This window comes from Rhamphochromis longiceps, linkage group LG9 (assembly GCF_057381845.1).
Source record: "Rhamphochromis longiceps isolate RC_006_pf linkage group LG9, R_longiceps_female_GT1.1, whole genome shotgun sequence".
Classification (NCBI taxonomy): Eukaryota; Metazoa; Chordata; class Actinopteri; order Cichliformes; family Cichlidae; genus Rhamphochromis; species Rhamphochromis longiceps.
In genome coordinates this window covers 8,443,811-8,471,201 of record NC_140565.1, presented here as the reverse complement: position 1 = coordinate 8,471,201, position 27,391 = coordinate 8,443,811, and the positions used below count along the sequence as shown (strand labels likewise).

The following is a 27,391-nucleotide window of genomic DNA, read 5'->3' as shown; positions in this document are numbered from 1 at the left end:
CTAATTGTTGTCACTGCTTAGGTTTCCTTGATCATGCCTAAAGTCTGAATGTCAGTCCTGTAGCTCTCCTGTAGTTAGACAAAAATAAACAGATCACATAACCATGAATGATACCACCGGTCTTAAGTTTTGAACTTAATCTTGACTTTTATTATCATTATCGCAGCTCAGCTCATATATATTTGTTAATCTTATATCACTGGTTGTTTTAGTTTCACTGTCTAGACTGTTAGATGTGTAGCATTTAATAGAAGAAAAGTGTACAAGCATAATGAAATCACAATAGTTTAAACTTTTAAGGTGCCAAAAGGCACCTTATCTGATTGTAATGTGAAAACTTGAAACATCCACCACACACTGGGAGCACTTTTCAATTAACTTTACATATAAGCAGAATTAATGAAATAAAAAACAAAACGGGGATTTCTTGTGAAATAACCTGTCAGACAGGAGTTATTATTTAAAGCCGAGTATTTTAATATGTCTCAAAAATGTGTTTAGATGGGGATCAATAAAACTTCATGGAAAGACCGTATCCAACAATCATGGAATCATCGTCTCTTAATACTGCCTGCACTTACTAATTCAAGCAAAGACAGAAATGGAAGATTCCAGATCTGTGCTCTCCTTCCGGGAGTCAGAGCTATTATACACAAGCTGCTGACTCATGCTTCTGATGTACTTGATGTCAGAAGCATGTCCGTCTGACAGACAATTTCACCACTTAATACATACTTAATCTGAACATTGAGTGTGTTTGTATCTTTTTCTTTTTCTTTTCTTTCTTATAAAGTGTCTTATTGTGTGCTCTGTTCAATCATCTCAAAGAAAGTCAATGAACAAAACAGCAAACGCAATGTCAGATGAAATTCTGTCAAACTACCACTGGAGAACAGAATTTACAGGAGATGCACCAAGTTTTGTTTTCAGAGTCGCGCTTGTTGCTGCACCTGCTGCACTACCCCCAAATCAGCTAATACCAGAGTGATGGCCTAGTCTCTACAGCAAGCCAGGACTATGAAGATTCTCAGCATGTCATCATCCAAGTTAGCTGACTGATGCTATAGTAGTGTTTGCTGATGGTAGGTTCAAACAATGCCATGCTCCATACAAGTTAATGATAGGCAGGCAAAGAAGCAAAAGTATTGCTTTTGATGTGGAACTGCTACTGACTGCAAAAGAAAAACAACCTCTTCTAGAGTAGGTCATGATTACACCTGCACTTTGGTCCAAAGTGAAATTCAGACAGATTTACTTGGGGCACATTGGTTCACATCTAAATTATTGAGCACTTGAGTCGTACAGAGATTCTGTTAAATGTTAAAGTCACACATGCAGCTTAGGTCTTTACATTATTTTTTGATGACACTGCAACTCAGGAGTATAAAGGGATTAGGAACATTAAGTTCTGGGCATAGAATCCATGTCAGTAGGATCAGCTCATTGTTGGTTCTGGACTTTCAATAAATGTATGTGCAATAAAAAAATCAAGGGAAATGGTTAGCCTTCTCATTTCCTTTGCAGTATATGTTTTAACACTTTTAATAGATGGTTAATTCAATATAGAATCACACTATTGTGCAGAGTATGACTTGACAAATTGTTATCAATCATAGGCCCCTCTCACCTCTGATGCATATTCCTGTAGGTTGCCAGTCACTGGAATAAGCATTTTCTGAAGTGGAGACTTGAGCTGGGGTCCCAGCAGAGGGATACCCCCAGCCTTACAAATGGTTCATAATGCTAAAGCCCCACAACAGGCCACCTCTATATCGTCCTCCTGGTTGGGAATCAGGCTGGCTAAATTAGGAAGGCAGTCCACCTGATTGGAGATATAGACGCCCCTAAACTTACATGTAGATAGACAGTTAAAGCCGAGTAAAATCTCTACATGGAAACTCAGTGAGACTGATATAAATTCAGGAACTAAACTGAAAAGTTTGTCTGCAAGATTTGGGTAATAATTGATGGTTCCAGATGGAAATAGCAAGTTTTTGGCCCTGATTACAGGTGTAATTAAAGTTCTATTACCACTGGGTCTGAGAGGATGAAAACACCAGAGATGCTAGGAGTGGAAAACTGTCAGGATAGATGTTGATGTTAGGTCTGAAAAGCCCAGTGTGACCATTTATGGCCATCATTCTGTGTTCTAATCCATAGTTCCTGGCCAGCAAGACAGACCAGGCAAAGCTATTACGGACTGCACAGTTCAAAGGTGGTCTTGTAGCATAGCGTGAAATTAATCTGCCTCCGTGAGCAACTTGCACATGAGAACATCCGATTTGGGGCTGAGGAAAATATACAAGGCATGGTGGCTTTAATCAAAGGTCCCTCCATCAACAAACATAAATGCAGGTTAGAGGATGTAGGAGACATTCTATCTGGTACCCAGCACCCACTTTCTAATTTAAAAAAACTGGATGACCACTATCGGGCATTTACTGTGTGAAAAGGGAACATAATTCTTTGATTCAAGGAAGCTAAAACAACAACAAATTTTTTTTTACCCTTTGAACTATGTTAATATATAGATTTCATCAGAATAAAACACATATTTTCACAAAAGTGTCCAAGTTTTCTGAAGTTAGTACAAAAAAGTACTACATCATAAATAAGCTGACCTGTGTTTTCAAGGAAAATCTGCCACTGTTGGACATTTTTCGTTATTACCAGTACAGAAAGATCAGGCTCAAATCTGCAGTGTTTTTTCCTGCTGCATTCCTCACCATGGGATTGTAGAGCTTGAGCCATGTCTCACTCTGAACTTACATTTTACTCTGCTTACACTCACCAGTTTATTGATACCACCATATAACCTGACATTTCTTCTTGCTCTGCGGAACTTGGCCACGTTAGCGATGGTCTCGGCAGCTAAGGCCTTCAGTTCCTTGACTGGTGAGTCCAGGATCTTCACTATGCTCTGCACGCCTCTCATGTCAACAATAACCCGATGGATTAGAGATCCAATCTAATCACAAGAACACACATTAATATTAAATATGACTAGTTAAAAGTTAGGCAGCACGGTGGCACAGTGGTTAGCACTGTTGCCGCACAGCAAGAAGGTCCTGAGTTCAATTCCACCATCAGGCCGGGGTCTTTCTGTGTGGAGTTTGCATGTTCTCCCCGTGTTTGCATGGGTTCCCTCCGGGTACTCCGGCTTCTTCCCACCGTCCAAAGACATGCAGTTTGTGGGGATAGGTTAATTGGATAATCCAAATTGTCACTAGGTGTGAATGGTTGTCTGTCCCTGTGTGTTGGCCCTGCGACAGACTGGCGACCTGTCCAGGGTGTACCCCGCCTCTCGCCCTATGACAGCTGGGATAGGCTCCAGCGCCCCAGCGAAAAGGATAAGCGAATGGATGGATAGTTAAAAATTAAATTTGTTTTATGACAGAGAAACTTTTTAAGCAGCCAAATATTCATTTCCACTAAAAGTAGATAAAATGTTGCAGTACAACCCAGTTGAAAAGCACCAACCCACACATCTCATTAGGAATGCTATAGAATAATTGCTACCCCATTTTTTAAACAGCATGCTTTCTACCTTGCACTCATGTTTCTGAAACTAAAACACAGGCTGGCACACATGGCCAGCTCTGTTCATGCCAGCAGGCCATGCAGGTCCAACTTTGCCATGGCAACTCACTTTGCATTTGTGTTCATCTGTATCCAGCAAGTTAAGGAGGACTTTAAGGCCACCTGTGTCCTGGATAGCCATTTGGCATGACTCCTGCATCAAATTAGTCCATCATGGCACAAAGAGTGTCAACAGTCTGGTCACCATCCTGAAACAATAATTTCAAACACAAATGAATTAAAAAGTAGGAGAGGAGGAAATAACTGAACATTAAGAAAAGCCTCCCTCCATTCCCTCGGACTTCTCCTTCCTCTTACACTCATTGTGTTGTTTCTCTTTATAATGCTACTCCTGCTGTTTTGTTTATGCCATGGTCTTGTTCTGTATGTGTTTAGCGTTGTCGTGGTTAACACTGATGGAATGAAATAATTTGCTAACAAAGAGCACGGTGCTCTGGTTTCATGCAAAAAAGGACAGTATTAACACTGAAACCCTGACACTAATTTTAAGTTAGAATTCAAAAGTTGTGTGTTTTGTCAGTTGCTATATACACACAAATCAATTTAGACCAGTGATTAGCAACTTAGTAACTACAACACTACTCAGTCAACAAGTGGTTTGAGGGAGGAAAGTCTGGTCTTTGATTTAAATTCAAGCCCCTCGACAAATATGGGAGAGGAAATGGAACTGATTAGATTTTATTGCCACTTAACTTCAATGTGTTCACAAAAAACAGAAAAAAAGAAAAAAGAAGAAAGAAACAATACGGACTTAAAATAGTGCATGTGTGGTCAAATGCTGTCATGCGCCGCAGTTGCAGAACCTTAATTTTATTTTATTGTTTTTTCCTTAAATTTAGAGTCCAAATACTAGTTTTTGTTGGTTTTTTCATATACTCTTTACATAAATCCACATAATGTCCTAGCTGTGGATGGATGATGACAGCATTACAGCACTTGAAATACCAGCGTTACAGTTCTTGCTTTGTGATGGTTAAATGCAGGCAGTGGTGGTGTTTTATGACTGTGTTTAGTCTGAATCACATGCAGTTATGTAACAAACTTGGTTCACATACAATGTTTTCCATCATGACATTGAGTGTTCACAGCAAAAAATGCAAAAGTTTTATTCAGCTTTGACATTCATTTCAATTCAGCTTTATTTATATATCATCAAATCACATCAACAGTTGCCTCAAGGCGCTTTATATTGTAAGGTAAAGACCCTACAACAATGCAGAGAAAACCCCAGCAGCCAGATGAGCCCGAGTGGGAATAAACAATCCCTTTTAACCAAAAGAAACCTCTGACAGAACCAGGCTCAGGGAGGCTTAGGGTTGGGGGTCAGGCATGTCACTGAAACGTCCAGTCTAAAATATTCTGGCAAGTGAACCATCAAATATTGCTCCCTTTATTGCACTGATTAAAACATGGCACTGATAGATTCTCCTATAGTAACTTCAAGGCTGCCTCTATGATTCCAAGGCAAACTTTGCACAAACAACTGTGAGACTTCACGAGTTATTTCACGCAAAAACAGGACATGAATCTATCATGTTCTGCTAACAGCTACCCATATATGTAGAAAACAGCCAGCGAGTTTTAAGCAGCTGTTGGAGGGGCTGGCTGATCTGGTCAGGCCTATAGCATGGTCTCAAGTAGTGTTTGATCATATCTCGCTCACAAAGCAGTACTCAGCAGGATAACAGGCACATGTGTTCCCCATATCATGACGCGAGCCTAAATGTGAACCATTTGTCCATTAACAGCAGTGGATCTACTGCTTCCTTTGTCTCCTTCACTCTCACTCTTCAAAGGGTTCGGCGGGCGAGTTTCGTACCTTGTAAAAACAACAAAAAAAGCTGTGTTTAGGAGTGATAGCTGGGAGAAAAACAGATCATGTGCTTTCAGTTTTGGTAGCTTTGGTCTTGAAGTTTTGTCGACATTCTTTAAAATACCGACAACATCTGACAATCTTTTATGGTGAAAGATCTTTGACTTTCTCCAAGCGTGATACAGGCAGATGCCCAAGATGGAACAAATTCAACCACCATTCGACCTCAGAACAAGAAATTCAAAGTAGTTCCAGCAAGTTTAATATCTGTTTCATGAGGCCTGGTGAGTGTTTGCATGTTTGGAGGGGGCAAAGACAAGTGAGTCAACAATGTGTAACAACAGCCGTCACGCAAATTCTGCTACATGATTCACCAGTAGGCTGCAAAGGTCTTTAATATCAAAGACTAGAAGCCATAGGCGATTTAAGACCCTTTTTTTTTTTTTTTATCAGAGCACCCCTAAAGATAACTATTAAGAGTATTAACAATAGTTTATTTTAGTATTATTTTCTGTAATTATCTTCAAATGTTAGACTTTCCTAATTTTCCTATTAACGACAGTACAGGATAGATTGATATCATGTTAAAGTCTCTCACACAAAAGGTGTTGGTGTTTTAGCAGCATCTTTTATCATTACCCTAATAACTTTCATTGTTGCTGCAGAAAGAAGATGCTGAGGTAATTTCATGACACACATCAGTGGTGCTTATTTAAAATTATAAAGCTGTAGCTTCCATTTTACCCACATTCATTGATGATGAGGATTTCACAAATGTAAGAAGTGTGTTGTCCTGTGGTCAACTTTCTCTTATAAAAATTATTATAACATTATATTTTTACTTATACTTCTTCTAAATATAGCATATTGATATGGATGCTATCATTTTATAGGATTCCTACCACTCTGAACATGGCTCAAAGAGGCTGGCTGCCACTACATTGATGTGTCCGACTACAAATCTGTTTACATGATGCTCTGTGCTGAGTCTGCATAATAATGGGAGAGGTTGTATGAATTCCAAAACAGTTTGTGTTGTGGAAGGGTGATTTTTCAGTGTCTATACTGAATAATGTTACTTTAAGTGCTTAATGATTTGGTGGACTGCCTCTATGTGATTACCAGACTGAAATAACATTGTGCATGTTTCTCAGCTGCTTTGCTACAAATAGTTATTTAACTTCTTTAAGGACTGAGCCTTTGAGTAAACACAAAATTGCAGTTTTTAAATGATGATTTCATTTATAAAGAGAAAAAAGCTATCCAAACCTACCTGGCATTATGTAAGTAATCAACATCTAATACTAACAAGAGGTTGTGCCACCCTTGGCAGTAAGAACTGCAATCAAACATTTGTGATAAATGGCAAACCGGCAAGTCTTTCACATCGCTGTGGAGGAATTTTGGTCCACTCTTCTTTGCAGACTAGATTTAATTCAGTCATGTAGAGTTTTCAGGCATGAACGACCTGTTTACGGCTATGCCAAAGCATTTCAATTGGATTCAAGTCTGGATTGGACCACTCCAAAACCTTCAATTTGTGTTTTGAGCCATTCAGAGATGGACTTGCGGGTGTATTGTTGGGTCATTGTTCGGCTGCATAACCCAAATTCTCTTGAGCTTTGAGACACAAACCGATGAGCCAACGTTTTCCTTCATAATTTTCTGGTAGAGAGGAGAATTCATGGTTCCATCAATAGCGTAAAATTGTACAGGTCCTGAAGCAGCAAAGCAGCCCCAGACTATCATGCTACCACTTCCATGTTTGAATGTTGGTATGATGCAGTTTTTATGAAGTGCTGTTAGTTTTATGCCACATGTCACGGGACATAAACCATTCAAAAAGTTCTGTCTGATCAGACCACAGAATATTTTCCCAGAAGTCTCAAGATGTTTTTGTTAAATGTGAGATGAGCCTTTCAGCTGTTTTGGCTTGGAACATTTTGCCCAGTGTCTTTGTCTTTGCTGAATCATGAATGCTGATCTTGACTGAAACCAGTGAGGCCTGAAGTTTTTCACATGCTGTTCTGTTTTTTTTTTGTTTTTTTTTGTATTAGTCATCAATGCACTCTTACAGCAATGTTGTGTGAAATACTTTGTCAGATAGGCCTGGGTCCCTTTAAACTTTTTTTACCCTTAATAAATTAAATCTTTATTTAAAAACTGTATTTTGTATTTAGACAGGTTACGTGTTTGTAATATGCAAATATGCAAAGAATAAAATAAACCCCCCCCCCCCCCCCAAAAAAAAAAAAACAAAAAAACTCAGAGAGCGGCAAACACTTTATCAAAGCACGATATCATGTGAATTACTTCTGATAGTATCATTACTGTGAATCCTTTTAGCTGCATTAATTATGGAAAAGAAAGAAAAAAGTGCCTTTTTTAGTTTGCACAGCTCTTTGGTCAACCTGGCAATGAACTTGCCTTGACATTGAGTTGTTTAAAGCCATACAGTGAGGCTAGGGAAAAATCATTAAAAAAAAATCATAATACAAATAAATTCATACTACATATACTGTACAGCTTAGTTAATGTATTAAAATACCAGGGACAGATACATCCCAACCACTTTCCTATTAAGAACACTTTGGATTTGTCACCATGTAATTAATAAGCTTCATTAATAATCATATAGCAATAATTGTAATAATAATAATAATGTCTGATGAATTGCAGTAGAAAATGGGTTAAGAAGGGATTAGGCAGTAGAGGATCCAATTGCATTCACAAGCTCCAATGGTGAACTTGATATCAGCCACATAAAGATGCTTTACACATTTTTTCTCTTCCTTTACTGCAGGTGTCTCGGCCTTGAGCTACTAAATAGCTGCAGCCTCCACAGTACTGAATGGAGGTCTTATTCTAGTCTGGTTTCCTCTGGAGCAGCAGACTAGATACTGCAGACACAGACTGCCCTGGCTGAGCCTCTCTCGGTCTATAAATCACAGCACTGAGTATGTGGGAGCTGGGATGGGGTTAACAGTGCTGTCAATGATAGCCTGTTGACCTCAGGCATTTAGACATTTTGTGTATGTGTGTATGTTTGTGTATTAGTGTGTGTGTGTGTGTGTGTGTGTGTGTGTGTGTGTGTGTGTGTGTGTGTGTGTGTGTGTGTGTGTGTGTGTGTGTGTGTGGGGCTCAGTGGGATATTTCTCTTTTTGTGTGTGTTACCTGAACATCCTTTCAGCAGGGGTTAACATGCATATTAAGCATGGTGCTCAAATACATAGGAATGTTTCAGCAATGCCTGATTGGAGACAGGGGGACTTGGGCCACTCAGAGTGTTTCATACCAATTATTGTAACACAAAATGATTCAGACTTAGCAGTTTTCATACTTCTGTGCAGTCTACAGCAGACATAGAGAGAACAAACCCATCCCTTTCATGGGAAGAGTACTAAAAGGACAGAATGACTGATTACACGTTGTTTCTTGACTCATATTTGATCTCCTGTAATATTAAACCTGATCACTTAATAGGGTTGGCAGTCATAAAATGAGCACAGTACATGTTGGGCAAAGACTCGGGTCTTTGGGTTGCAAAGACTCGGGTCTTTGCCCAGTTGAGCTGAACAGTTGCTTGACTCAGGAACCAATGCAATGTTTTTTTGTAAAAATAAATCTCCACATTAGGCATGCTATAAATGCATTACAGGCACTAAAAGCACAATTGTTTTAACTGAGTGCTGCAGTTATTAAAAGCAGCATCAGGAACAGATAATTATTCACAGTACAACATAATTAACTCCAAATTCACTGCTGTTGAGAAAATGACATGACATTGGGATTTTGCACACTGGAGATGAATTTCAGTGCAGCCATTAGCAGGAGGAGCACAGGGCAGTAGTGCTGGTAGTACTGGGACTGCCCAGCAGAGGGGGAGAAACCATAATGAGGGCTGAGCACAATGTTGTGTGTGTGTGTGTGTGCGTGTGTGTGTGTGTGTGTGTGTGTGATGTGATGTATTTTAAAGCTAAGGAGAAAGTCTGCTCTAACAGTGACACCTTAGAAACTTTAAAAATCTGATGACAAAAAACATTTAGTTAAGAAAAAACGAAAAAGCAAATTTTCTTGTTTTAAAATGACAATTATTAAAATCTTTACAGCACAAAGTTTATGTGTGAACTGGTAACATATTTTACATGAGACAAAATATTTTGTGAGAGTGTGTTTGTTTTGTTGTTGTTTTGTGTTTAGAAAGCCACATGTCTAACATCACTGATAGCAGCTAGTGTATTTGTATTTGTTTAACATTGCTTAGTCCCGATAAGTAAAGCAGCTCTTCTTTTGACTCCTCTGCATTTTTTCCATAGCCTGTGCGTTTATAATAATTCGCAGAATTCTTGTCCTAGCATGCACAGCCTTTATAAGCATAAACACATTATGATACAGGTAGTTTACAACTAATGAATAAGGAGCGTAAATTAAAGTTTTCATCTATACACACTTACAATCATGTTACCATAGCATAGCCACAGGTCACCGTTATGCGGGTACAAAAACAAACACATCGGCAAATATTCTTACATAAATATCATTAAAACACAAAACAGAACATCCATGTGTCACTTTATGAACGTGTTAAACATCCTAGAGTACAAATGGCTGTCTATAGTGCGAAGGAGAAGGAGAAAAAAGATCTCCTCCTAAAATAAAACAGATATTTAACTTGGCTCATGGTAGCTTTCAGTGTCTGATGGTAATGATATTATAAAATGACGACTAGACAAACCCCATAAATAACTGTGCTGTGTGGCGTCCAGACAGATAGAAAGCTGGGACATGTTGGTTACGGCATTGTTGCATTGTATTGAAGCAGGATTGCACACACAACCCTAAAGCTCGTGCCACAATCCCACTGAAAAGCACAAAATCTAAAAACCAGAGAGTTTTTTGTTTTTCTTTTTTTAAATCTGAATTTCATATCGTTTACATCTTTTTTTTTCTTTTTTCTGGAACGGAGCAACAGCCTGCTTTTAGAGTGGGAATTTCCTTCCATTATATTCTGTTTAGCTAAGCTAAAAATATTCACCAGGGCTTGTACTTTATGGCAGTGTTTTCTATAAAAGTTTTACTTGCACTGTGAATGATCTTATTTAGCACCAAGCTATGTGCTTCGGAAGCCAAATCAGCAACATCAGGAAATCCCACACTGTGTAAAAATATGAAATCTAGACTAATGTTACACACTGAAATAACACTCATTTTCTTTCAACTGAAACAGCATTTGAGGTATTGTTACGGCTAAATACCAAAGGACAGGCATGCAGCAAAATACGTTCCTTGAATATCATCTGTCTGAATGATGCTGTGCACATAAACAGATAACTGGGCCCACTGAGTGAGGCAGGGTAATTGCTCAAGTCAAGCGGTCGGAGGTATTCACAGCCAGTCTGGGCCATTGTCATTCTGTCCTCTTTTTCTTTTCCTTCCATGTTTTGACACATTAATATTCACCATATGCCCCGTCAGACCTATCACGAGTGCATTTCATTTTTATGCTTCTGCGGTGTGGGCAAACGATGCATGCAGCTGCTGCCGTCAGACAGCTCTTTCCCCCTGTGCACTTGGCTCGCATGTGCAACCAAACAGGCCTGTGTCAGAAACCAGGAATCCACGAGCCGAGTCTACCACTTCAATAAACATCTCCCTGCAAAGCACCATTTTAAATGGGAGCGACCTACGTGTTAAACATTTCATCTGACATCCCTTTTGTCGCTGAGTGTGCCTTGATGTGATTGAACAAAACAGACAGGTGGAATTATGTGAAAGGAAAATATCCCATTATAAGTTCTGGTGCACATCCATGGCTAAATATTATTTTCCTTGAAATGCAATTGTGGAGAGTTTGTGGAAATTTGTATGCTGATTCAGGTCAACATCAAGATTCTTGTACAGACAGCAGGAAAAGATCTAGTATGTCTGTGGCTCAGTTCAATTCACTGTTTTTGGATGAAATCCATGAGAGGAAGGAAACACTGTTGTGCAGAGTGAACTTCTCATACCTTGAGATACTTGACCAGTTGAATACTGGACTTGCCAGTATTCATAGGGCAGGTCTGTGTTAGTCTCTGGATGGCGATATGCCTGCTCTTCTTCCTCTTCACTCTCAGTGGAGCTCTCACTGGAAAGTTCCAGCTTTGGACTAAAGATTACAACACCAAACGTTTGGGACAGACAATAGAGATAAATAGAGGGATGGAATATAAGATCATAAAATCTCTTGTCTGGTGTTTTAAGCAGGAAATAAAGCTGGTTATCCCACACAAGAAGATCCATTAAAGACCGAAATTCAAGTCTTCACAGAATTTAAGTAGCAGGAAAATAAAATTGGAGTCAATATCATGAGGGGAATGGAGCCGTTATCATACAGAGTCAAAGTTCTTGCTGTATACTGATGCAAACAGAAATGCAGATGGTGTTTTAAAGCTGCATGGGCCACTTGGATGAATGTATCATGAAAATATGGCACTGTAGAGCAATGAAATCTGGTACACATTCAAATGGGCCCACTGAGAGGCAGTTCCCAGGTACATGCAAATAGCATTTCCAGGGGAGCGTATTATCAGACGGGGCTGGCTGATAGATGGGGTTTTTTCCACTACACAGTATGATAAACACTGAACAAGACCTTCCTGTGGCTGTCAGGCCTACACTGATGTGAGGTGATGAGTGTGACTGAGTGAACGCACCCCGGAGTCTTTATTGCATGTATAGAAAATGATGATCAGCAAAGATTGATGTCAGTGACTTAATGATTTATTACACTTGCAGTTTGTATACAGACAACATTCAAGTATGGAGATGGCTTATGTGCTGTACCTGCCAAAAGCCAAACAAGGAAAAACCTTTTACTTAGCTTCTTGTTCAGAACAATTTTAGCAGCTGACAGTTTTTAAAGCAGAAGTCACAAATGGTGAAAAACATCCAGTTAATTCAGTTTTCACTGGGGGGGTGGGGAGGGGGGATATGACTATATAACAAACTGTGTCAATATTGAAATAGCAAACGGATGGTTAATAAGTCAAAATTCTTTAACTTAGACCACATGTAATATTAATGCATTTAAGTGTAGAATGAAGTCACAATAAAAATTCAGCCAAGATTTTAGATTTTTAAAAGAATCTCATCTTTACCAATTTGGGCCAAGCTTTAGTGTTTTCAACTTAGAGAGAAATGCCCTTCTCTTGCAGCCTGTTATCTAAGAAATGTTATCTAAGACCTGCAGAGTCAGAGATGTAACTCTTGGGTAGTCACCTGCCGTTGTTGTTGCATCAAGGATGGCAGTCTGGTTTCTTACTTGGTAAGTCACGTTGCATTAGACAATTATAAGAGAGATGTGCTGTTCATGGGTCACTTTATAACTCCATTTGTAATTGTAATTACCCTCAATCAGAAATTACATGTGTTATTCCTTTTTGTTACCATGGCAACAGGTGTACTTACATTTGTTTCATTTTGTTGCCTGTACTTCTGACCTATTTGGTTTTAATTAGACGTACAATCAGAACTTCTACGGTTCTAACCTTTACTGAGTTTAATTTGCCCCAGCTGCAGAGCAAAAACGAATCCTTATAGTTTCAGAAAAAAGGAAGTTTCTGGTGTCCAGGTAAAGAAGATGCAGAAAACTCTGCTTTCATTTTGGTCATGGCTTTTCTGTCTCAGAATGTTCTTCTCCTCTCCAGAACTCTTATGGCATTCACTTTTTGTTTTACTGTAATGCTGTGAAATAAGAGACATTATGGCTGCTTCTATTTTAGCAATGGTTAGTTTTCAACATAATCTTTATTTAACAATTCAAAAAAGACCTCAGCAGATTTTTTTTTTAGCCAGTGAGACACGTTTATCTTGGTTGTATTTTCAAACTAATCTCTAAGCTCTTTGTTTTTAATTAGACATACAATCAGATTCCTTGCACTTCTAACCTCTACTGAGTTTAATTTACCACAGCTGCAGTGCAAGAAGGAACCTCTATAGGTTCTGACAAAACAGAACTATCTTACCATGTCTGGGAGGACATGTGTGCAGGTGAAGAAGACACAGAGAATTTTGTTTTCATCTTGTTCTTGGCCCCTTGTCCTAGACTCTTTTATCCTCTTCAGAGCTCTTACGGCCTTTATTTTCCTCTGTTTTACTGTAATGATGTAAAATAAGAGTCATTATGCCTGCTTCTATTTTGAAAATGGTTATTTTTCTAACATAATCATTATTTAACAATTCGAGACAGGGCTCAGCAGACTTTTTTTTTCTTTTTCTTTTTTTTTTAGCAATTGAGATACTTTTATCTTGAGCCAGTTTCTCCTCAAATGGGTACAGTTATCACAAGGTACAGCTGCAACAGCTCAGCCCTTGCTAGATCTATTTATCAATCAAAGACCATATGTGATAGATCTTTTGGGGATATTTTTTCTCATACTTTTCCCCAAGTTTTGCATCTGTAATTGAGCAGAAAGGGTTTCTATTATATGGAGAATTTATTAACTCTGACTATTGTGTAATGAGGAATATTTGCACTTGCCCTTAAATTTATAAACCATATAACCATCTCTTTATAATGTGTGACTGCTGGCAGATGCACTAAGCACATGTGTTGAAGGCCTGGCATCACAGTCATCTAAAGTTCATCTGCTATTCAAGAAGAATCTCTGCAATGCAACAAAAATTCAGGACACTTCTTACGTGAGGAATTATCACATACCCACATGTAGAAAAGACACTAAGTCCACTCCATCGTGGACATGGTTCATATATCTTCTCGCGGTCTACCCTGTAGAGTGTACGCTGTAGTTTCTCATGCACATTCTTTTCCTGTTGCTCGTAAGACCTCTGGGGTTGGCCTTGTTCCTCTCCATCAACCGATTCCACATGCTGAATCTTTTGTGTTGATAGTTCTTGAACTGCAGAATCCTGCTGGTAAGGGGGAAAGCCAGAAGCTGAAGACTGAGTGTAAATACCTCTTCCAATTTGCAACAGAATGAGCAAAATCTGATTGTGAAGTGCTTTGTAATCTGGCTGTAAATTTGTCAAGTTTATGCTTATTAAAACAAAAATAGCTATTCTGATTAATCTGTTTCGCATTTATTTCACTTTTTATCAGTCAATGTGGTGTATTTTCCACTTACGCTTTGCAATGATTTGTCTCATTATCGGAAAGTCATCGCATATCTATGTCAGACAAAGAATTGCTCATGCTACTCAGAAGGCGAATACTGGAAAACCCTACATGTGGCAAATAAAAACATGAAATTCACATAAAAGCCCCTTCTCAATCCTATGCAGACTTGAAAAAATCTTTATTTTCTCAATATTATTCATTATTGAGGTATTGAAATAAAATAACAAACTCTCATTGCTTTGCACAGAAGAGGTCTCTCTTGGTTAAATGGCTGAACAATGTCAAGAAGTTCATTGTTTCTCGACATTCACCTAAAACCTTACAGCTTGGCTCAGGCTAAGTAACGCCTTTGTGTCACTGTTATTCAGGTAAAGTTTTCAAGGTCTTTATACCAAACTTTACAACCTACACACAAACGCCAGTAAGACACATATGAAAGGTTTGCAGGCATGAGAGTTTTTAATCACAGACACCTGCTTTTGCAGAAGTAGCTCAGTCTGTCATTGGCTGTTAGGAGCTTGAGATTTTTAAGGGCAGGGGAAAAGAATTAAAACGTATTTCTTTGGGTTGTGTTCATGCACAAACTGGAGCCAAGTTGCCTGATCACTTTTCCAAAGACTTGTTTTTCATAAAACACAAAGTGACCTTCTATTGGAAACATAAGTCAATACACCCAACCACAGACCCACATCCTGACTTTATTAGACTAACCAACTTTCTTTAATTCCATTATATGTGAAATGGACAAAGTCCATTTGCTTACACAGAAGGGAACACTCGACATTTCTTAACATGCTGCAGTAAAAAAAAAACCTTAAACCAGTACAGGTCCAGAGACAAATGCTAAGCAGGGCTGACGCCTGAAATCTGAAGTTAAAAAAATATTTTTATAGCATGTAACATTACACCACCAAGTTTCTTCATTTGTCGTTTTCATAAAGCAATCGACTACTAAAACCTAAACCCCAAATGTTTACATGTGTTTGGGGCAGATTTGTATCTAATTACTTTATCCATACTGATGGAAAATCAGCAGGGCAACAAATTGTGAAGCCAGTGGCCATAAAACATCTGTCAGTGTGAGAATTCCAGCAGCTGCTGGTGAATGGTTATGGCAGTGAGGCAGTCTGTATTAATTTCAGGATGTGAATAACAAAAACAATTGACAACCCAGGGATTTTGTGTTTTTCAGTAAGCATCTTGTGCATGCATACACACAGCATGTTCCATTTCCAATCACGCTGTGATGTCAAAATGAATCCGCAACACTGAACAGAGAAGGCTAGTCTGCTTCCTCCCTGCGTTGCAGCCACCATCTCCGTTGGCTGCTGCAGCTCATTTGATTGAGGCTGTCCAATCTAATAGAACTGTTAAAAAAGACCTGCTTCCTCAGACTGAAAATGAGCAGATATGTTTGGAGATTAGGTGTTGTTATCTTTGACTTCGTCTTTTGGGTTTGGGCTCCATTCTGCAATCAGGGAACTGAGGCGGAGCAGTGGAAGACTGTGTTCCTGACTGTTGCTTTCTCAAATTAAAACTGCAATGGGCCAGACTGACAAGAAGGACTACAATTATTCACTATCTTGTATGGATGATATAGATTTGATTGATGTTGTCAGCAATAAGTCAAATGGATTTCAATGTGATGCATTCTAGCCGCATCACATGAAAAGGTTTAGCTGAAGTAGAGGCAGAGAGATCTAGACAAAAGTTACAGGACACTGCATGCTGCACATATCAAAGGAGTTAAAGAATCCAAGAGAAAAAAGACCTTGACAGTGATTTGTGCCTCCACACACTTATTCACAGCTATTTATACGGCTGTTGTCCATCATTTTTAGATCATTCAGACTAAAGGCATCATTCTTCACAGAGCACTCATGAAACATAAAAGCCTGAATATGTGTATATAACTTTCTTTGTTATAAATTTTTTTTCTTTCACACAGGTCAGCCCCATACTTCTTATTGGTTTATTGTAGTCATCATAAACCCTATGATGGGTTTCGTAGAACACTTTAGATCTTTACATTGCCTACTGTATGAAAACATACAGACATCACCACTATGCCACAAATATGAAGAAACTACTTTTAAAGGGAAAGCTATGAAGACTAAAACTATCTAAATGATTGATATTTTGAGTCTTACCTAATACGTGTAGAATTTAACTTATATTTTCATTTCAACACAAAAGAAAGTATGACTGTTCAGAAAAGTGACTGGTACACTGAATATATAGTTCTTCTCTTAAAGGCAAAAATGCACTTTAGCCCCCCAAAATATCACACTTTGACAATCAGCTAAAATAGCTGAGAGAACACCACGCTGGTGTAAACTGAGAGTAAGTGCAGATCCTAGACTGATTAGCAAAGTCTGGTTTTGAGACCTCAGAGAGGAGTCAAGCATTGTCACATCACTGTCTTTGTGACTTCAAAAAACTGAATGTGGCAAACCCTGGTGGGATGTGACAAACTAAGGGACACTGCAGGCTCATGCCATAACCACCCAAACACACTGTAGTCATATCCAAAAGCAGACCCTGCTTTGTCGTTTATTTGGACTCTAACAATAATTGTAATTTACAAAATGAACATCATATTTTATTCAGTAAGAGGTGAAACTACCAGTTAAGACCATAAATACATCAGGAAAGTGTTCGGTGAGGTCATAAATTGAGAAAGCAAAAGAATGTTTTCCCATAGATTTCCTGGCTTGTAGAAGAGCTGCCTCCTGCTGGCTGCTAGAAACAATGCAGATCTAAGACACTTCCACATTAGATCACTTTTCAAACTTGTGTTTAAAACTGTGTCCATTTTTTGCGATACTGCGCCGATGTAGCCTAGAAATCTACAAACATGAACAGCTGTTTAATGGTAATGGCAATGCAGTGTATCAGAGTAACCATCTGCTTCCAGTGCTAATATTTACGATAAGAGCAACAGAGTCTGTTGGAAATTTAAAGAATTTGGCAGGTATTTGTTCTTGAAACAAAGTACTGAAAAAGAGAAGAATTTTGACGTGAATGTGATGCAAGATGAAAACCAAAGAGAATGAGAAAGTGAGCTTAGCCTGATGGGACTTTGTTCCAGTCCAACAAATACATCTTTTCACTGGATAAATAAAAGGCTGAAGGTTCTGATACGCGTTGCCTTCTTTCACCATAGTTTGTGTTTTTCTTCATCTCCTTGTTCACCTTATTTCCCCTCACAGTTTCACAGTAGATTGTTGCCCTGGGTGTGGTTTTGTCTCTTCCTGTTAAACGGTAGTTCTTTCTCCCCACTATCACGACTTCTTGTTTATGGGGGATTTTTTGATTGTTGGACTTTCCTCTCTAGTATTGTAGGCTTTTTGTCATAAATATAATGTACCTTGAAAAGCCTGTTGTTAGTTTTATATAAATAATATTGAACAGAATTGTGCTAAAGTCAGTGCAGATATTTGGATTATCCATATGAATACCATTAATGTCTGTAAAGTGTTTTGAGGGAATCCGTCCAACAGTCGTTGGGAAATTTAGAAAGAGGTGGCGGACAACAAACATCCACCACATCCGCAGAGCCATGCTGCCAGTGTGTAGTATTTCTATGAAGCAATACTAATATTAGTATTAATACCTGGTAATGACAGTTCGAAGCATGAGATGTAAAGCAAACATCCAAATAAATCCCGACATTAAAAATTAAAAATTATTCAAAGAAACATTTTGTTTTGTTAAAATGACTTCAGCTTTCATCTCAAATGTAGTTTATATGTATCACAGTGCTGCAAAACCACACTGTAAATACATTTACATGTCAATTCTGTTTGATCTTTTGTAAATGCTATTACTCATACTGATCTACTTTTGATTCTTGCTTTGAAAAGCTGTGCAAATACTATTGTTCTTAATTACACTCATACTTTATTTGGATAAGAATGACAGCCAACAAACAAAAAACTAGACAGTGATGAAATACCTCAAACAGACCTGATATCCATGCAAAGCAGACAGTAAGCAGTAAGTGCTTTTCAAAGGACCTGATGAGCTTGTGATGATGCCACATTTTCCAACAAACATCAGCTCAAGCAAGAAAAAAAATATGTTTTTAAATGATTAACAGATTTTCGAGAGCAGATGGAGTCCATTATTGAGGCGATTTGTTATGTCGTCAAATTTCTAAAGCAGGAAATAGCACTACTGAATAAATCACACAGATTTCAATGTCTGGAAATGAGCAAGTGTGTGTGCGTGTGTGTGTGTGTGTGTGTGTGTGTGTGTGTGTGTGTGTGTGTGTGTGTGTGTGTGTGTGTGTGTGTGTGTGTGTGTGTGAGTGTGAAGGGGGTAGGTGGTGGGAGGGATGTGGCTCTGCTGTTTTGATGTTGGAACAGGGAGGAGGTCAATTCAGAAATTTTTCAACACAGTGACAACCAGACACTAGCTCACTAGCGTGGAAGAGCACAGACGCTGATTACACAATCTGTTTACGAATATGAGTCACACAGCATCAGAAATCAAATCGAAGTATTAGAGAGAAGGAGCTTGTTCATAAGACAAAGAGGCGTTTCAGCACCCACACATTTTTGCTTTGAGAGTTATTATTCACAGCTAAAATAAAAAGACAAGCCTTAATGTGTTGATGTTAATTGCTTATATTCCACTCCACCTGGTTGTTTGTGTTCTCAGCAAAGTGTGGAGATCTGCTCTTCAGAAGTGTTACCAGGTCTTTGTAAGTATCACTTGTTCACTCATATCCATGCTCCTGCCCCTGCTGTTTTATGCCCTGTGAAAACAAAGTGAAAAACAGCTTCATTAATTCTAAAAACCACAATTTTAATGTGGCCCACATGTCAGCTGGAATAGCTAAGGCTAGAAGCTCCAAGTATCTGAAAGCAGAGGAAGTGTAAAATCATACAAGTTGCTGAATTCGGTTATGACAAAGCTCCTCTTTGAGGTTTCATTTGCATCAATGTCACCTTTTCAGTTTCAGAGTGGACTTTTTTCAACTTGTGTGAACCATTTTCAGTTGAAGAAACAGTAATAGGAGTCTTAAAGTTTGTCAGCTAAGTCACTGGTGGAGTGAAAGGTGTTGCGGCATGTAAAATCCTCAAATAGAAAAGAGTGCAAAGCATGAAAGAAGCTCTCTTTACAATAACGGGATAAGAGGGAGTTGCATTGTGGGAGGCCAATAAGTCAATATTTTCACCAGACAGGGTACTGTGCAAGACTCCTGTGTGCGAGAGTCTCCAGTTTCTTCATATTTTGCTAGGACATAGGAAATCTATGTAACTTGTGCAAACATACATGGAAGTACATTATTTAAGATGTCTATACACTCACTTTTATACCTCTCTGCCTCCATAATGACATCTCTCACCTTCCTAACTTTTCTGAATGTGGTGTGTCGAGCTGCCTACCAATACACAAAACAAAACACAATTACTCAAAAATGGCCAGGGATAAGAACTAGACTAAAATGACCAAAGAAGCAGCCAATGTCCAAAGAAAAACTTTAAAAGGGCTGGAGAAGTACTCCTCAAGGCCACTCTAAACAAACACAAGTCTGACTTCTTGGTAATAATAATGAAAATTTTAAAAAGTCAGGGATGGAGCAAGACTTTGCACATTGATGTGTTTATCATCATCATCATCATCAACTTTATTTATAAAGCACTTTAAAACAACCACAGCTGACACAAAGTGCTGTACATTGGAACTGTAAAATAAAATTACATGAGATATAAATAAAAAACAAATAAAAGAAGAGTGAAATCATTAATTAAATAACTACTGCATTAAAAAAAGAAACTAAGTCTCACTGAGGTTAAAAGCCAAGGAATAAAAGTGGGTTTTAAGACGTGATTTAAAAGTGGACAGTGAAGGGGCCTCTCTAACATGCATGGGCAAATTATTCCATAATTTTGGAGCCACAATAGAGAAGGCCCTGTCCCCTCTGAGCTTCCTCCTGGATCTCGGTACCTCCAGGAGCAGCTGGTCAGCTGACCTGAGAGACCGACAGGGTATGTGGGGATGAAGAAGCTCAGAGAGGTAAGGCGGGGCAAGACTGTGTAGGCATTTAAAAACAAACATAAGAATTTTAAAATTAACTCTAAAAGACACAGGCAGCCAGTGCAGAGAGGCCAGCACGGGGGTTATATGCTCTCTTTTTCGAGTTCCTGTTAGGAGTCGTGCAGCCACATTTTGAACCAGCTGCAGAGGTGAGAGCAATGACTGACTGACCCCCACATAAAGTGAGTTACAGTAGTCCAGGCGGGAAGAAATAAAAGCATGGATCACTGTTTCAAGGTGCTGCCTCGAAAGAAAAGATTTTAGTCTTGCCAGTCGCCTTAAATGATAAAAACTGGACTTCACCACTGCTCTGATTTGGTGGTCCAATTTAAAATCACTGTCCAACTTAAAACCAAGGTCAGTAACAACAGATTTAAAATAGACTTCCAGGGATCCTAAAACAACAGAGGAGGACTCACAGGGACCACTGGGTCCAAACACCAACACTTCTGTTTTCTTTTTATTAAAATTTTAAAAGTTTCGAGCCAACCAAGCTTTAATGTCATCTAGACATGTCAAGAGAGGTTTTATGGAGATGGCATCCTTGCGTTTTAGTGTCAAATAAATTTGGCAGTCATTGGCATAACAGTGAAATGAGATCCCATGCCTTCTAAGGATAGAACCCAGAGGCAGTAGATACAGAGAAAAGAGCAGTGGCCCTAAAATTGAGCCCTGTGGGACACCACATGACAGAGGAGCAGAAGTAACCGAGAAGGCTGACAGAGAAAGTTCTATCTGACAAATAAGACCTAAACCAATTGAGTGCAGTGCCACCAATACCCACTACATCATGTAATCGAGAAATTAAAATATTGTGGTCTACTGTGTCAAAGGCAGCAGTTAGGTCAAGCAAGACAAGAACAACATGGTTACCAGAATCACATGCCAGAAGGATGTCATTAAAAACCCTTAGTAATGCAGATTCTGTGCTGTGAAGGGTTTTAAAACCTGACTGAAAAACCTCAAAGATTCCATTTTCATCTAGAAAATCTTTCAGTTGACTAAAAACAATTTTCTCTAAAACCTTGGAGACTAAAGGCAGCTTGGAAATAGGCCTATAGTTCGCTAAAACTGTGTGATCAAGGCCAGGTTTCTTAAGCAGTGGCTGTACTACTGCATGTTTGAAATTTGCAGGAACCACACCAGAAGACAGACTGCTGTTAATAATGTCAAGGACATACTGTTGTATACTAGGAAAAATTTCTTTAAAGAATTGTGGAGGGACAGGATCCCGTGGGGAACCTGTGGGCTTAATATGGCGAACCACATCCTCTAAAGAGGAGAGCGTCACAAGCTCAAACTGAGTGAAAACAGCAGCGCAAGGGACAGAGACAGAGGGGTCAGAGTCAGGAGCTGTGATAAGAGCCCTGATGGTGACAACCTTTTCAATAAAAAAGTTCAGAAAATCATTGCAAAGCTCAGGAGAAACTTCCAAACAGACATTCAAAGGAGTATTAAGAACAGTGTCAATGGTCCTAAATAACACACGTGGGTTATGACAGTTGGAAGAAATAATATTTGCAAAATATTCCCTTTTTGCCTCTTTAACAGTGTTCTGGTAGCGATGCCAGCAGTCTTTGAGAATTTGAAATGATACATGCAGTTTATCCTTTTTCCACCTCCGTTCTGCTCGACGACATTCCCTCTTTACAGCACGACTGCTCTCATTAAACCAAGGCTCAGGTTTAGCCTTAAGCTGCCTGGTTTTTAAAGGAGCCACAGAGTCCATGATTTTTTGACAGCAACAGATATAGTTCCAGCATCCAAATACAGTGGTAAGTTTTTTTGTTGTCTTAAGCAATTCAATATATTTTAAAATGTCTTAATTCTGTCTTAATCAGTTCTTACAGAATAGCCTTGTCTGAAGATGCAGCATAGCACAGTGCTTCATATCTGATTATACGTTTGCACTGTGCTTTATTGCAATATGCTGCCTCTTCCAGCTGGAACAATGTACAGAGGGACTTAAAAATGTCAGAAGAGATTACTGGTGGTGTCAGTTTTTAATGGTGTGGAAAATAGCACTTGTGTTGAATGCATCTGCTTCTTTATTGTCTTTGCTTTGTTCTGGTAGTTTTAGAAACTGCTTATACATCCCAACTTAATATTGTCTAAGCTCTTTTGCTATGTGTCACACACATTGTTTGTTTGTTGCTATAATAATGTACTTTCTGCAGTCTTGTGTTAAACTCACTAAAATATTTCTGCTTAGATCAAAGGAAAGTCTAATAATAATAGAGCATTAAAGTTTGTGGACAATTTCTGTTTAAATGCAACCCAATCACAGAATTTTTACTTGACTTCTAAAATGAGTTAAATAGAAGACAACTGAAGAACTGAGACAAAGATTTTATAAATTACAGTTTTTTTAAATCCAGAAAAAAAATCCAGTGTTTGCAGAAGGAAAATTAGCAAATTTAAAGATAAAATTTGAATTATCAATTGCAATAAATGGGATGACAAACAGGTGTCAGTGATCACCCTGTTTTGATGATGACAGTCTGTGTATGAATGGAAGAAACTGAAGCCCATCTTCTATTGCACAGAAGTGGTTAACAGACCAAGGTTATTTAAACAGTGGGGGTTTTGGTAGACTGGGAGGTAAAAATGGAAGCCAGAGTAACTTCTAAATGGCTAAAGATCTCTTTAGCTCTGGCCAGTGTCCATGTGTCCATAATCAGGAGAACACTAAACAACAATGGTTTGTATTTCATGACCACAAGAAGAAAGCGACTTCACCCCAATGAGAAACTGTAGTTTCTGAAAGGTCACATGGACAAGCCAGAAGACATCTGGAACAATGCAAAGCCAAAATAGATCCTGCTGGTTTAAATGAAAATCATTCTGTTCCATGAAAGGAAAACACTGCACTGCAATGAATGACTTTCACTGTAACTGTGAAATATGGTGGAAGTATCAAAGTTTGGATCTTCTGAATTGCATCAGTGATTTCTAATGGAAAATTTTAAGACAGTTCTCCTTGAATTACACATAAAGAGAAAGTGGGTCAAGCATCTAGGCACTAATCCCATCTTGCCAGAGAATAGTCAAAGAAGGATGAAGAAAATGTTTTGTATTTTGTCAAAGTATTGATCTTTAACCAACAGAAATGATGTGGAAACACTTCAAGAAGTTGATTTTTTTTTTCTTTAGGTCACGAGCAGTTGTCTAAGCATTTCACTGCATATCGTACTGTGTATGACTGTGTACGTGACAAATAAAATTAGAATTTGATATAACACCCCCCACCCCGCACCACCCCCCAATCAACATCCTGGAGTTACAGCTGCACTTTCATTCCTCCAAGCTGATGTGAAAGACTGACCAACAGTCACTGAAGGCAAATAATTTAAAGGTTTTGTGTTATTTGTGTAATTGGTTTCCTTGCTTTCTGGCTTTGTGTGAAAATGTGACTATGTTGTAGGTTTGGATAGAAATATAAAAGATCAAAATGTGGATCACAATGCCTTTAAACATAGTTTTAGCACATTGTGCCAGCTGTGCTGCACTGTCACAGGGCTCAATCACAAGGTAGCAAATCTCACCCTGCACCTGTCAAGATGGTGCACCACAGCCCCACCCCCACCAAAAATAAATAAATAAATAAATAGATGAATAAAAATAAACAGGAAAATAACTCCTACTACTCCTACTAAATTGTTTAAGTTATGAAGGGCAGCATGATATCATTTCACAACAGATTTGTCCCCAAGGAAGGAAGGAAAAGGAAAAGGTGAAATCATCACGTGTTTGGTCTGCTAAAGAGGAGAAGGAGAACAGCATGAGCCCAAGGCTGAGCCATGGTTTTCCTTGTAATATAAATCATTCACTAAAAAACTAAGCCACGTAGTGACAACATCATCTTTCAACGCTGATTTGGAGAGTACTTTTTTTTGGAAGTAGAGGGTGTCACTTTAACCAGAGAACACAGGACATAGACTGCATTTATCACTTGGTGTGTGATAAATGCTGCTGAATGCTTTTATGAGCATGATAAATCCGCTGCAATGAAGCAAATAGCGTGACTGAAAAATGACTTGCAAAACTGGAATCTAACAGATACACCTATACACCTATATTGCCTAACAGATACACCTATTCTGTCCACTCTTTGGAACAACAACAGATTCAGTTCTTCTGAGAAGGCCTTCCACAAAGCTTAGGAGTTTTTATGAGAATTTTTGGCCATTCTTCCAGAAGTGTATTTGTGAGATCAGACATTGATGGCCTGACTGAGAGTTTATGCTCTAATTTCGTCCAAAGGTGTTCTGTCAGATTGAGGTCAGCACTCTGTGCAGGCCAGTCAAGTTCTTCCACACCAAACTCACTCATCCATGTCTTTATGGAGCTTGCTTTGTGCACAGGTAGCCATGTTGGAACAGGAATGGGCCAACCCCAAACTGTACCCACAAAATTGGGAGCATGAAATTGTCCAAAATGTTTTGGTATACTGAAGCATAAGAGTTCCTTTTATGAATCCTCCCTTCCCCCAAACTGTACACTTGGCACAATTCAGTAAGACAAGTACTGATCTCCCAGTGACCGCTGAACCCAGACTTATCTATCAAATCGCCAGTCACTTGATTTGTGCCAGATATTGCATTTTCACTGTTCTAGAGTCCAGTGGGGAAATTCTTTACACCACTGCATCAACATGTGCTTGGATGCATCTGTTCAGCCATAGAAACCCATTCCATGTCGCTCTCTACGCACTGTTCTTGAAGTAAATGGAAGACCACATATGGTTTTGGAGGTCTTTAGTGATTGACTCTGCAGAAAGTTGGTGACTTTTGCGCATTATGTGCCTCAGCATTCTCTGACCATACTCTGGGATTTTACATGCCCTGCAACTTCATGGGTGAGTTGTTGTCATTCCCAATCGCTTCCAGTTTGTTATAATACCAATCACAGTTGACTATCCACATATAGCATCCAGTAGCATGCTGGAAAAGACTGAGCAACACATTCTTTCACAGACTGCTTTGCAGAAGCAGTCTGCATGCCTAGGTGCTTTATTCTTACCCTTTGTAAAACGCAGATGGGAAAAAAAATCTGAGGTATTGTCATCACCCCATCAGACCAGTGGTTGGGCTAAGCGGACACCCAATTTTGTGGATGTGATAACTCAAGAACGAAGCCATGTAGGTGTTTGAAATTGATACCACAAATGTATCTATTAAAAATCTTGGATGAGTTTGAATCTCAATGATGAATTAATATAATGAAAAACTGAATGAATTAGAGGAAGTGGCTGACATCCAGAAATCCTACCAGTGGCTGGACAAAGCTGGACTGAAAGACAGCACAGAGGCAAAGCTTGGGGAGTGGCTCCAGCAGATCCCAGGAACAACATCTGAGATCTCTCTCCAGAAGAGCACAGTCCTAGGAACAGCAAAGATACTGCATGGGAACTTCAAGCTCCCAGGCTGCCGGCAGAAGACCCAAGCTTGAAGCATAAAAGACTGCACGCAGGGGTGAGAGGGTAATTTATATATTTAAAAATGTTTTTACATAGTCTGTGTAATAACTGATTACTGAATACAAATAAATATCAAATATTTCTTTAAGAAGGTTTTCAAGGATCTGTTTGTCCACGTTTTGGAACAACAGAAACAGTTTGACCTTGACCCCCAAGTCGTTGGCTAGGCCTTCCTCCTTTCTGTCTACCACACTTACTGCATCAGCACGGGCTTCTCTCTCCAGGCCAAAGGCAAAGCTCCTACCAAGAATCCTAACCACGAGCTCTCTGTTTTCTGACAACACAAGAGGTGAGTTGGATTCATTTTAATCTATCAAAACAGCTGGTCTTGAATGTACTCTGTTTTTTCTTACAAGCTAAGCTAATATTATCTCTCCATAACAAATCCACTGGCAGTATGAAATAAGTATTACTATATTCATCATGTATCCATCTGTCAAAGAAATATATATTACTTTATCTCTTCTTGGCAGTGGCCCTAAAGTAAATGCATATCTGTAAAGAATTACCAATGGCGGCATAATTGGATGGCTGTATAGAGTAACAAGGAGGACAAACAAATTAAGTCTGTGGGTTATGGAGGAATGCTGGTGGTTGGACTGCTTAGGATGCAAATTGGACTCAAATTTACCTTCTAGACATGCCCGAACCTCCGCCAACTTCTTATCATCTGCCAGATGAAGCAGTTTAGAGAGCTGGCTGAAGCTGCGTACATAAACAGTCGGTGGAGAGAGCTGCAGGAGTGGATGGCCCTCACTATCTCTTTCGTGGGACTGAACATCTGAGTCACAAAGTAGGAAATAAAACAAAAAAGAAACTTTAATTGCCTGAAATGCTTAATGGAGATCTGAGTCTTTGTTTTTGTACTTTTCCAGGTTCATACTATGAGACACAAAGGAAACCACACACTTAAAGTAGAGCAGACATTCTGATGAAATACAGTGGAACGTTCTCAATCTTACTGAAGCTGAAAAACAATTAATTACAGTCCACATGCAGCTTTGAGTATGTCTAAGGTAAAAACATTTGGAGACCATGGTGACAGCAAATCCTGCACAGACACATAATACTGAGAGCCAGCCAGCTGCCCGCTTCATGATTAGACCAACCTGATGTCGTAGTCTGTTTTGAAATCAGACGCCACTAAAGTGGTACTCCACTGGAGTGGCTCCTCAAACACATGTTCAGCTTCCTGTGGGTGTTGGGAACTAAAGCGCTCCACAAAGTGCAGGATTTCTTTCAACAAGGACTCATTCATTGGTGTGGATGCCAGTTTGCCAGTACTAAAGCTGGCCATGGTCCACTGGGCAGCCCTGGTCAATGATATCCCCAT

General features: G+C 39.1%; 1 pseudogene; it reads right to left on the bottom strand.

Annotated features, from left to right (window-relative positions):
• On the bottom strand, positions 1-27,391 carry LOC146661634 (outer dynein arm-docking complex subunit 2-like; annotated as a pseudogene).